The sequence below is a fragment of the Prionailurus bengalensis genome, chromosome C1, assembly GCF_016509475.1.
Source record: "Prionailurus bengalensis isolate Pbe53 chromosome C1, Fcat_Pben_1.1_paternal_pri, whole genome shotgun sequence".
Taxonomy (NCBI): domain Eukaryota; kingdom Metazoa; phylum Chordata; class Mammalia; order Carnivora; family Felidae; genus Prionailurus; species Prionailurus bengalensis.
The window spans coordinates 22,440,638-22,452,757 of record NC_057345.1 but is presented as its reverse complement, the minus strand read 5'-3'; the positions used below and the strand labels follow the sequence as shown (position 1 = coordinate 22,452,757).

The 12,120-nt window shown below is 56.7% G+C and overlaps 1 long non-coding RNA gene across 1 annotated transcript; it reads right to left on the bottom strand.

Moving 5' to 3' along the window:
- Nucleotides 1-1,050: 1,050 nt before the first annotated feature.
- Nucleotides 1,051-2,525, bottom strand: LOC122479564. Its single transcript, XR_006296361.1, has 2 exons — nucleotides 2,047-2,525; nucleotides 1,051-1,939 (listed from the first exon to the last, which is right to left on the bottom strand). It is a non-coding gene; the product is annotated as an uncharacterized LOC122479564 (long non-coding RNA).
- Nucleotides 2,526-12,120: the final 9,595 nt, after the last annotated feature.

Sequence of the window (12,120 nt, the reverse complement as noted above, 5' to 3'; positions counted from 1 at the left end):
GGCCGCGTGATGGACTCAGGCCTGTCTGCAACCTGGCCATGCGTGCTCTCCCGTGAGCCCCCGATGCAACTTGTTAATTAATTTTCCTGCCACAGACCATCGGGCCCCTGGCTGTCCCCTGGCCTGGCAGGGCTGCACTGTGATGACTTATCCCAGGTCCCCGAATCTCCTATTCTGTGGCCTGGCCTGGGGGATGAGACAGACCTGGGCTTTCAGCAGGACAGGATCTGGTGACCACTGCCTCAAGGCCAGGCCGAGTCCCTACCTACCCCCAGGTGAGCCCTGCTCTCCCTCCATCCCTTCCCCTGCTCACTGCCCTCTGCCTGGACCCCTCGGGCCACAGGAAAGGGCATCACGGCGGCATCCTCCTCAGTTCTGTGCCCAGCACCTACAGCACACAGCCCAGAGAATGAAGGAATTGCTGAATGAACATCCCTTCCGGGGCGCTGATATCCGGGCTCTCTGCCTCAATGGGACTTGCAGGCACCCGGGCCCCACAGCGGAGCTCCTGAGTCCTGGGTGCAAGTGTCAGCACTAAGTGATGCCCTGAGAAGGCTGCCCCCCCCCGCCCCGAGGGCCAGAACTGACCCCAACTGCCCACTTGGCCTTGGCCGCTGCTTGGGCTCCACCTGCAGGAGGGACTGCCCCCCTCTCCTCACTCTCGGCCCCACCCTCCCCCTCACCTGGGGCCCCAGCCTTAGGAGAGGAGCTGTCCCCAACATCTCTGTCCTCGCCTCCTAGGTGGGCTGGGGTCCTACCTTCTGCTGCCAGACCTCCCAGACGGGGCCCATTTGCCCCTTACCCTCCACTCCTCACCATACCCATTCTGAAAAAGTGATGGAAGAGCCAGAACTCCATCTTTCGCTCCTCCTGACCCCAAAGGGTCCATGTCGTCTGAGAGGTCATTCACAGCCACATAGCTCACTGAGGCAAGGAAGCGGCCGGGGGTCACCCACCACGCAACGCTATTACAAGGCCCTCGACCTTATTCCCTCAGCCGTACCTCTCGTTAGGCTCTTCTACGTGCTTGACTTAACGCAATGCTCCAAAAACCTTGTCAGGGGCTGTTATTATCCCTATTTTATTCATGGGGAAACTGAGTCTCAGCGCCCCCCTCTCAGGACCCCGCAGGAAGCCACAGAACGGATTTGGCTGGTACAAAAGTCAAGTCTCGATGTGCTGGTCCTTCGTCCAGTCGTCTCGGCTCTCTGCTCGGTGGCCACTGTCTGTGCGATGCCGGGCCCCCAAGTCACGTGTCCCTGCCTCCCTTGACTGCCGGTTCCAGCCAGGTTCGGACGATGAGAGGTGCTGGCCCAGGACCGGGAGGGCAGAGGTAAGGAATCTGTCCCTGCCTCTCTGGTCCTTTCAGCAGCGGCCTGTGGCTCCAGCAGCAGCGGGGACTCGGGGATCTCCGCGGCCGTGGCGCTCAGCTCCACCGGAGGCCACAGCAGGTGCAGGGTTCGTCCCGGGTTCCCCAGCCCCGGGCGGCAGCGTGCCAAGTCCCTAAGCCCTGGGGGCCCTTCCCTTCCCTTCCTGCTCCGTCGGCCCCGACAACCCTTCACGACCCGTGTCTCTGCGGACCGTCCTCTCTGTGTGGGCTGGTTGGAGATTCTGTTTTCCTGAAGGGACCTCGAATGGTGTAGCACTGAGCACTGGGGGTGTTTCTGAGAGATACACCCTCAGAGTTGGGATTCGGGGCTGGGCCCTCGGACTGATGAGGCTTGGACACAGGTGATGACCTCATTGCCAGGCCAATGAGATACCGGTGATCAATGGCACGTAGTGGCTTCATAACCACCTAAATTCTCACCTGTGACTGCCTGGGATGAAATGTCCGTTGAAGGCACAGCTTTAGGAGTCCAGGGGGCCGCTGCACTTGACCGTCGGTACTGACGCCGGTGACCAGAAGGGCGGGGCGTGATGGCCGCCTCTGACTGAGCTGCGGCGGGTACAGAAAGAAAATGACACACTTGGGGCTTACCCTCCATTCAAAGCCAAGCAAGAGAACCAGAGATGGCCTGTGACGGCTCTAAAGAAACGTCTTACCTCGTGCGGTCACAGAAAGACACAGCTGGAAATCAAGGCCGAAAGGTAACCCCGTGGTTTGCACAACGACGGTGTAAGTTGCCCTGGAAACCTTGCCAAGTCTCGCTGAGACGAGGTAACGCGTGACACGCGCTCAGTTCTGTGCCTGGCTGGCCGACTGCTCTGCGAGGTCATCTGATCTGTGCTGGAGGACTTAGGGGTGTGACAGCCGGGGGTAATGTGGGAGGTGGGGGGCGGGGACGTTGGTGGTCAGAGCTGCAGACAGGGTGTCAAGGGAATTGAGGGCTGACTTTGCTCTGATTTCATCCCCCAGGGGACAGACAGGCCCCACCCCAGCCTGTCTTTCTATAGGGTCCGTCTTTCTACCTTGGACCTGTCGGGACACGGACTGGGATCCCACCGCTTCGAGTGACCCACGTTTCTACGTGTCACTGAGTGCCCACACAGTGGCCCGGGCCCAAGGTCTCCATTATGTCACCCACCACCCTCTCTCGGCACCTTCCCCCGCCCGCATCTAAGCGACCACCAGGGTGTCTCTGACGGGAAGCTTCTTCACCTCGATGTTCCCACAGCGGTGCAGGGAACCCTCACATCCAGCCTCGACTGACACGAGAGCCTCCTCGCTGGCCCAGGCTCCACCTGCTACCCAGCCCCCCCCACCTGCCCCTCACCCCACCCCCTAACCACCTGCTGCCCAGCCCACCCTCCCTACCCCCTGCCCCCCCAGTCCACCCTCCACATAGCACCATTATGATTTTTCTAAAATGCACATACCCACCTCACCATACAAATGACCACCCAGAATGACACGGCCCGTTTGTCCATCTACCTCCTCGCTCACCCCTGCAGCCCCAGAAGCCGCTTCAGGCCTGTCCCGGTCAGGGGCTCCAGTGCACCGGCAGGGGTGGAGAACATCAGGCTGTCGGAGGACAGGGGCACAACGTGTTCCAGAAGTTACACTGTGCATCTGACGCCACTCATCACTCATCAGTGCCTCCATCTGTGCAGCAGTGGCCGGGATCTCCTCTTCCTCACCTTCGGGGAGTGGTTTTGACTCAGTCAGCCGTGGGATCTCCTCTCCTTGGCCACCGATTTGTCCCGGAGTCACTACACCCCACCCAATGAAACAGAAGCAAATCCCTCTTCGATGAGTTCTGGGGAAGACTTCTTTTCCTGAATAAAAGGGACAGACTCAGTTGGTAGAAATCCCCTACCCTTTTTGCCCAAACCCCTCATCCTGCCTACCATCCGGACGTGACGTCCGGAGCTGCGGCAACCACTTTGTGACCACGAGGCTACAAATCCAGACCAGAGGCCACATGTGCTGAAGACGATAGAGCGGAAGGAAGCTGTGTCCCGTGCGCCATCATGGAAAGCTGAATGGGGCCAGCAGTCACCCACATCTGGACCTTATTTCAGGAGAAAAAAAAATAAGCTGCTGTTTTTTCCAGCTGCTGCTAGCCAGGGTCTCTGTTACTGGCCGAATTGTAACGATACAGACAGATGTGGACTTGGGTCTCTTCTCTGCCACTGACTAGCCAGGTGACCTGATCAAGACAGCCTGTCCAACCTTTCCAAGGTTCTCGAGGTGCAGTATCGTCGCCTGTTAGAACAGAATTGACAGTCCCTGCCTTAAAGTTCTGCTCCGTGAGAGGAGGGACTGAGTCTGTCTTGTTCAGCGAGGGGCCTCATACAATGGGAAAATTTTGCTACATTTATCAAGAGCCTACCCCGGGCCAGGCATCAATCTTAGCAGTTTGTAGGCACTGGCCCCCTCCATTTCTCTCACATTCCTGAAAGATAAATATTAACACGCTTCTTTGTGCCAATGGAAAAACTGGGGCACAGAGAGGTTAAGTCACCTGCCATGGGACACACAGCTGGCAAGCGGAAGAAACGAGATGTGAACCCAGATGGTCGGATCCCAGGGCTCGGCATACAGTAGGTGCTCAGTAAATGCCTCTGTTGAACAGACGTAGGAACACATCGCGAGAGGCGCGAGAGGCATGTGGAGGCGAGTTCCTTCCATCGCTGCTATGGCTTGTGAGGAGCCCCCGTGGAGCCCCTGGATCGAGTGGGCTGTGGCCGGAGCCTCTGAGTCTGTTCCCCTCCCCGCCCCCCCCCCCCACACACACACCCGAAGCTGCATCGTCCCCCGGCTTCTGGGGTGTGTCCCTGGGCTCATCTCATAACTCAGATACCTTCTTGGCTCTTTCTGTGATTGAGATAACACGTTTACTCTCAGGTTAACTTTTATTACTTATTGATTTTCTCTGCCCTGTCTCAGCCGTGTCCATTTTTATCTGCTCAAAGTAGTAGGAGCCATTCAGTAGGGGAGTGGAGCGTAAAATATTATGACCACAGACAAGGACCCACAGTAACGGTGCCATTATTTATGAAGAGGGCAGGAGAAAGGGCCCACCCATCACTCTGGCCAGAAGTGCTGGGCTGGGAGAGCCTGAGAAGGAGGCTGTCAGCTGATCCCCCATTGAGGGGGTGAGGGACTAAATGGAAGAAACCACTTGGTGAAGCCCCGGGTCTGGGTCTAGGATGGGAGCGTCATCTCGAATAGCCGGAAGCAGCTGGATGATGGCCCTGAGGGGAACCTCAGGGATGTGTCCAAGGTGGAGGTGGAGGTGAAGGGAAGGTTCAGGATGGAACCTCAGCTGTGGTCAGGCTAGGTGGTTGCTTACAGGGAAGGAAACAGGAGGTGAAGCCAGAGGCCAGGCCCCAGTGCAGGCAAGGACTCCCAACTGAGTGCTCACAGCGGACTGGGGACATGCTGAGTGCCATCTCGTTCACCCACACGCCCAACCTGAGAAACTTCCCCAGGGCTCAGCCAGGCCAGGTGGAGCTGGGCTGTGAGCCCACAATCTGAGTCCCCATCCCCAACACTCCTCCTGAGGTGGTTGACCTTCGTGGACCCCCACAGGGAGGTCCCGGGAGGTCCATCATGGGGAAGGGAGATCTGTGCTGGCGTGTGGAGACCCGAATCCATCCGTTCTCTTTTTTGTTTTTTGGTTTTTTTTAGTTTATTTACTTATTTTGAGAAGGAGAGTGAGAGAGAGAGAGAGAGAGAATGAGAAGTGGAGGGGCAGAGAGAGACAGAATCCCAAGCGGGCCTCCTGCTGTCAGTGCGGAGCCCCCGACGCGGGGCTCCAACCCACAAACCCTGGGATCGTGACCTGAGCGGAGATCAACAGTCGGACCTTAACTGACTGAGCCACCCAGGTGCCCCAGCCTATCGCTTCTTCATAGGGACCCTGGCAAAGTCTCTCACATTCCCAAGTTGACTCTCCTCTTTGGTGAGGGAAGACGAATAGTATCTGTCTCTGGGGTTGTTGGGAAGGCGGGTAATGAAGTCTTGCCACAAAGCTCTTGGCTGCACAAACCTGGCACCCAGCAGGGCTCAGGGGGGTGAGCTGTGATGGTGGTGGTGGTGGCAGTGATGGTGACCGTGAGGACAGAGGGGGCTGTGATGGAGGTGACGGTGGCGACGATAAGGACAACAATGCTGATAATACCAACGGCGATGGTGGCCGTGGTGACACTGGAGGGGAGGATGCAGGCAGAAAGTCAGCATCCTGACCCTCTGTCTCTCATCAGCAACCCCATAGCGCCATGACCCGTCCTCTGGAGCCCTGATCCCAGCTGCAGTCGCCCACGTTTCCGTGTTGTGTCGGGATCACGACCGCCATGGGCTATCGTTCCCAGGCCTGCGGGGACAGGGGCTGTTTCCTTTGCAGCTTTGCTGACCGCACCCAGCTCAGGGCCTGGCGCATAACAGGTGCACACTAAACATCTGTCCAATGGCTCGAGGAGGAGGCAGAGAGGCCGGAAGCAGCTCCTCCTGGTCCCCACCCTTGTAGAGCTCCACACTGCCTCCACCTGGCATCCACATTCCTGGGTCTCAGGGGACCCCAAGAGGGCCTGGAAACTCAGGATTCAGGAGTCTCCTTGACGTTTGCCACTCAAGACCCCCGCCTCTCCGGGCTGGTGGCAACTCCTGTTCCAAGGCGGCCGCGGCCACTGGCTTTGTGGCGATATTGACATTTACCAGTGAAGAGGCATTATCTTTCCTGCTTCTCATAGAGCAAAGTACTGGGGACGAGGTCAGGGGCTTAGACGGGCTTCGGGCCCAAGGGGCCCCCTCCGGGGATGTCCAGCACGAGCTCTCACCGGGTGCCCTCCCGGAGCCCCTCAGAGGCTGGCACACTCTACCACCAATCTGGTGGGTGACGTGAGTCTCTAGAGGGAGGCTACAGGGTGGCAGGGCTGGGAACCTATTCCACTGTGCCCCCCACACAGACCCCCTCCTCTGCCCTCTCCAGGATGGCTTTGGGCCCCGTATCCCCAGCTACACTCTGTACCGGCCCTCAGTCCAGGCTCGAGCTTTGCACTTGGCGAGTGTCAGGGGCACTCACGTCACTGGGGGCCCCGGTCGCTCTGCAGGAACCCCCGTCTCCCTGGCCTGTGGTCATTCCCAGGCCCAGGCAGGGAATAGGAGGCACTCTTGCTCTGCGGCACACCGGAATGACTTAGGAGTTCCCTTACCCCGTCGTAACCGACGGCTCTAAGTTAGGATGAGAGGAAGACGAGGGGTCACGTGTCGCCAGGCTCCTTTCTGAGGGAGAAGTGAAGTCGGCACTAGGGGGACACAGGGCCAACGCACGGGCAGCTGTCTCTCAGTTTATTGATGAGGGAGCTCCAACCCAGAGAGGTGAAGCGACTGCCTGAGGTCGCACAACACATTGACAGAAGAGCCAGAAACAGAACTCTGCTCTCCCAAGTCCGTGCTCTTTCCAGGACACAGCGTTGCCCCCGGTATCCACATTCCGGGCAGGAAAACGGAGAGAGGGAGGCCTGGGTGGGGTCCACTCAGTAGGAGCTGGGCAGTGGAAGGGGGCGTGGAAAATACCCGGCCACGTGAACTCCGTGAGAACGGGGCCTGGCTTCCCTGGCGTTCCGGTGTATGTGCAGGGCATGGCGCTCAATAGGCACTCAATAAATGTTTGCTCCCAGCAGAAGCCTGGGCCTTCCCCACTGGGCTGCAGGAGGCTGGTGAGGGCCGAGAAGGCACGGAGCCGGGCAGTCACGCCCGCAAAGCCCCTGACCTCACTCCGCTGCCCTCCCCACCCTAGCAGTCTCAGCAAGGACTTGAAAATCCATCCAAGGGCCAGTCAGTTAATATGTGGGTCAAACGCTGTTTATTTCCCTCCCGCTTCTCTGCTCTCCATCCCAGCACGGCTCCCACTTTCCGGCTGCCTCCGATCTGCAGCCGCCGAGCATCCTCCCCCGGCCTCCCCCAGGACAGAAGGCCCACATCCTCTGGGAAGAGGAGGGATGAACAAGAGCCCATAACTGGAAAACTCCAGCTGCCTCTGGACTAGGGAGCCGAGGAGGATTAGCCGGCTGGGCTGCAGAACCACGCGGAGCTGGGGGACAGGCCCTCGCCGGGACCCGTGGATGCTGTGCATGCCACTCACTCGTGGTGACAGGGGCATCCTGGGTCCTGAGGGGGGCGCTTACCCACAGACCAGAATCCACGCGTGCTCAGGTCCTCCTCGGGGCTGTGTGGTCACCACCTTCCTGCTGGCCTGGGCTGTTCTCGACCCTGGGGACACAGCTCCTCGTGTGGGAGACACCCCAAGGCGGCTCTTCCGGGCCAGCGTTGTCCTGCTCACCCCTCCTGGTGCATGACCTTCCGGACGTGGCTGGCATCACCTCATGGGCCCGGTCCCCTCCCCTCTGACCATGCTGTGTGGCAAGTGCTGAAGGGGACACATCAAAGAGCTCGGCAGACCGCAAGTCAGGGTTGGGGTCTGAGCCTTGAGGCCTGATTCCACTTGGGGCCTCCCCGCCTGGTCCCGCCAGCTGTTCCCAAGAGCAGCCCCCCACCCCCCAGCTGTGAGACCTGAGCTCTGGGCCAGCCCGCAGGGCACGGAGGCGCCCCGCTCATCCCCAGGCTCCCTGGTGCAGACAGGTGGGTGGCCGTCTGGCTGCTCCGTTCCAGAATAGCCCGGCCTGGCTTGGCGGCTGCAGCCTGACATCGATGCTCCTCCCAGGTCCCTCCCGCACCAACTCTGCAGCCCTCGCTCCCCCCCACCCACTCCCAACCCTTCTCTCCCCACCCACCCCCAGCCCTCTCCTCCGCACCACCCCCAACCCTCTCCTCCACACCCCACCTCCTACCATATCCCCCACACAGCTCATCTCGAACAGGCACTTGGCAGAAATAACAGAATCGTAAACCCCACGTTGGAAGAGATCTCAGGAGATCACTTACATCCCCCAGGCCCTGCCATAACCCAGCTGGAGGCAGCTCAGTGTTTACTCTCCCCACTTTCCACAGACCCCCAACCAGCCCCTCCCTGGGGCAGCGCAGTGTCTATTACACAAGGAGATTCCCCCATCGGGGCTGATTGATGTCACCATGAACCACTCCCTGGTGACCATTGTCTAGAGGGGGAGAAGGACACATGGATGCACCCTAAGCAAGGGGGAGACTGATGCTTTCACAGAGGGACTCTGCCCCGGGATGGGGCTCTGGGAGCAGAGATCAGGGAAGGCTTCCCAGAGCAGGTGACACTTGGTGTGGCCCTTGAACCAAGAGCGTACTTTCCCTGATGGAAACGCCGTGGGGCAGGTGGAGGCCACCCTGAGAAGAGGACACAGCAGGTGCATCATTGAAGCTCAGGGTCAGGGGCACAGGTGCCAGAGTCAGCAGTTGAGGTGACATCTGGTGGTCCGTGCTGGGTGACACCTCATCCGTAGACCCTGACGGCCCCGCCCAGAAGGTGCGTGGGGACTGAGGGAGTTAGCCCACCGCGTGCCCTTCCAGGTGCCCGGAGCCAGTGCTCGGTGACATTAGTGATCCGGGGGACAGAGCCCAGAGGCGGCGGGTAGGATGACAGCAAGTGCAGGGAGGGCGCAGGCTCTGAGCCCAGATGCCAGTGGCCCTGACTGGGCTCTAGTCCCCCTCGCTGGGCCCCAGCTTCCCATCTGTAAGTGGGGGGTGGGGGTCAGGCCCACCTTGCAGGGCTGCCGGAAGCATCGGTGACAAACTGGCAAAACACCGGAGCTCAGGGCAGGCGTCCACGTGACCGTTGTTGGAAGGCCTGGCAGCAGGCAGAGTCCTGGGTGTGAAGAGTCTGGGAATCAGCAACAGGAAAGTGATAATTGAAATCTCAAGAGTGGACGAGTCCCCTAGGAAAGAGTGTTAGAGGAGAAGAGATGAGGGGAAGTTTCACCAAGGGGAGCCCTGGAATCCTTGGCTGGATTCTGCCCACGGACTCCTCTGAAGTCAGAAGGAGGAACTGGACTGTGGCTGCAGCAGGAGAGTGAGCAGTTAGACACAGAGAAGAACTTTCTCACCCTGGAGACAGTACCTTGGTTAAGAAGGTGGGCGTGACTTACCATGTGACCTCGGGCAAGTGACTTAGCCTCTCTATGACTCCGTTTTCTTATCAAAATGAGGATGCAAGCTGTCCCCATCTCGTGGGATTGCCATGAGAACTAAGTGAAATGATCCATGTAAAGTGCTGTGCTCAGCCCAGAACCCTTGGTTGAACCATAGTGATGATGGTGATGACGGTGGTGGTGACAATGGTCACTGTCTCATGATCGTCCCGTGGAGGGCGGGATCGAACACATGTGTATACACAGACACAATTGGTTTGGATGTTGAGTCTAATGATGTCACACACACACCCACGGAAAGATTTATTACCCACATAAGGAGGGTTCTGGAGAGAGCGGGGCATGTACCCAAGCTGTCCATCGTGTAAAGAGTGGCTCTGGTTTTCACTGTGAGTAGGAGGGAGGCCAGGGTGAGAGTTTTCATGCCTGGGACGTGGTTTTCTTGATGTGAACTACTTGCCATGGTCAATGGAGGGAGCATGGGCCTTCCCACCAGTTTGTCCAGATGAGAGACAAAAAGGAGACAGAGGAGGCGTGAACCTCAAGCTGTCAGTGGTCCAACATACAAATTGGAGTCAAACTCTATTATAGTGCACATGATAATAATGATGGGTACGAGGGTGGTGATGGTGGCGATGACGATGACGAAGACAGATCCTGTATCCAGGATCTCCCTAGCTCCCTCCTGCTTTGGCGAGAGATACCTTCATGGGCCACCCTCCTATCCATCTCCAGGACTGAAAACCAAACCTTGTCTCCCTCACTGTATCACCAATGTTTATTTAGCGAACCTCCTTAGCTGAGGACTGTGGGGGGATCAAATTATGACATGCGAAGAGAGAGAACACAGATTTGTTCCTTACACTCAGACATAAAAGGTGGGGAATGGGGAGGCTGAAGTTCAAGAGAGGTTGAGGACAACACGAGCATCAGTCTCCTTGACCCTGAGGGGAGAAAGCACGTGGATGATATGGATAAACCTGAACAGTCACAGGCGACTGAAGGACAGGAGTGTGGAAGAAAGCCCTTGACCTCTTGGAGAATATGTCAAGGAAGTGGCCAGTTTCTCTCAGCTGCCCCAAAGCTTCTGTCCTGTGGATGCTATAAATAGAAACTTCAAGGCCCATGGGGCCCGGATCCTGAGTTTGCACACATGCATTGGCTCCTTCAAGGTGGGAGTTATTTCTATGTTTCAGATGAGCAATCTAAGGCTCAGAGCTTGACCTCTCCAAATTTGCCCCAGTCTAACCTGAAGCCACAGCTGGCACTATTCTCTGATGTGCAGTGATGCTCCACAAACAGGGCTGGTTTTATGTTTTTAATCTCATGGAATCTAGTCCCTTCCCTGCAGGAGAACCACTAGTGGAGGGACTGGTGAGAAATTGGGTATGGAGTTCTGTGTTGGGCAGAATTAAGTGGAATTTGATTATTGCCACTTCGCTCCTCTGAGCAACCTCAAAACATGGCATTATACATCAAAGTTTTAAGCTTCTGTGGACCAAAAAACAAGTAATAGAGTAAAAAGGTAATCCAGGAAATGGGAAAAATATTTGCAAATCATATACCCAGTAAAGGGTTAATATCCAAACTATGTCGTCAACAAGACTGCAAAATGGGCAAAGAACTTGAATAGGCATTCCTCCAAAAAAGACATGCAAATGGCCAATAAGAATTTGAAAAGGTCATTGACATGGCTAAAATCAGGGAAATGTAAATTAAAACCACATGTGAGAAACCACCCTCACCAATTAGGATGACTACTATTAAAGGGAGGAGAAGGAGGAGGAGGAGGAGGAGAAGAAGAACATGATGAAGAAGAAGAAGAAGAAGAAGAAGCGGGAGGGGGAGGAAGAGGTGGAGGAGGAGGGGAGGGGTTGGGGAGGACGAGGAAGAGGAAGGAGGAAGAGAAGGAAAAGGAGGAGGAGGAAGAAGGAGCAGGGGGAGGAAGAGGAGGAGGAGAAGAAGAAAACTAGTCTTGGTGAGGATGCGGAAAAATCGGAATCTTTTTTTTTTTAATTTTTTTTTCAACGTTTTTTATTTATTTTTGGGACAGAGAGAGACAGAGCATGAACGGGGGAGGGGCAGAGAGAGAGGGAGACACAGAATCGGAAACGGGCTCCAGGCTCCGAGCCATCAGCCCAGAGCCCGACGCGGGGCTCGAACTCCCGGAGCGCGAGATCGTGACCTGGCTGAAGTCGGACGCTTAACCGACTGCGCCACCCAGGTGCCCCCAAAATCGGAATCTTATACGCTGCTACAGAAAACAGTATGATGCCTGCCAAACAGAAAATAGAATAGACCTACAATCCAACAAATCTAAACCTGAGTATTACCCGAAAGAATTGAAGGCAAAGCCTTGAAGCGATCGCTGTGCACCCAGGTTCATAGCAGCATTCTTCACACTGGCTAAAGGGTAGAAGCAACCCAAGTGTCCATCCACGGATGAAAGGATGAACACAACGTGGTGTGTATACACAAGGGAATATTACACAACCTTCAAAAGGAAAGAAACTTTGACACCTGCTACAATATGAACGACTCTTGAAGGCGTTACACTAAGTGAAACAAGCCAGTCCCCAAGGGACAAATACTGTCAGATTCCATTTATATGAGGAACCTAGAAGAGTCCAATTCATAGAGGCAGAAGTACAATGG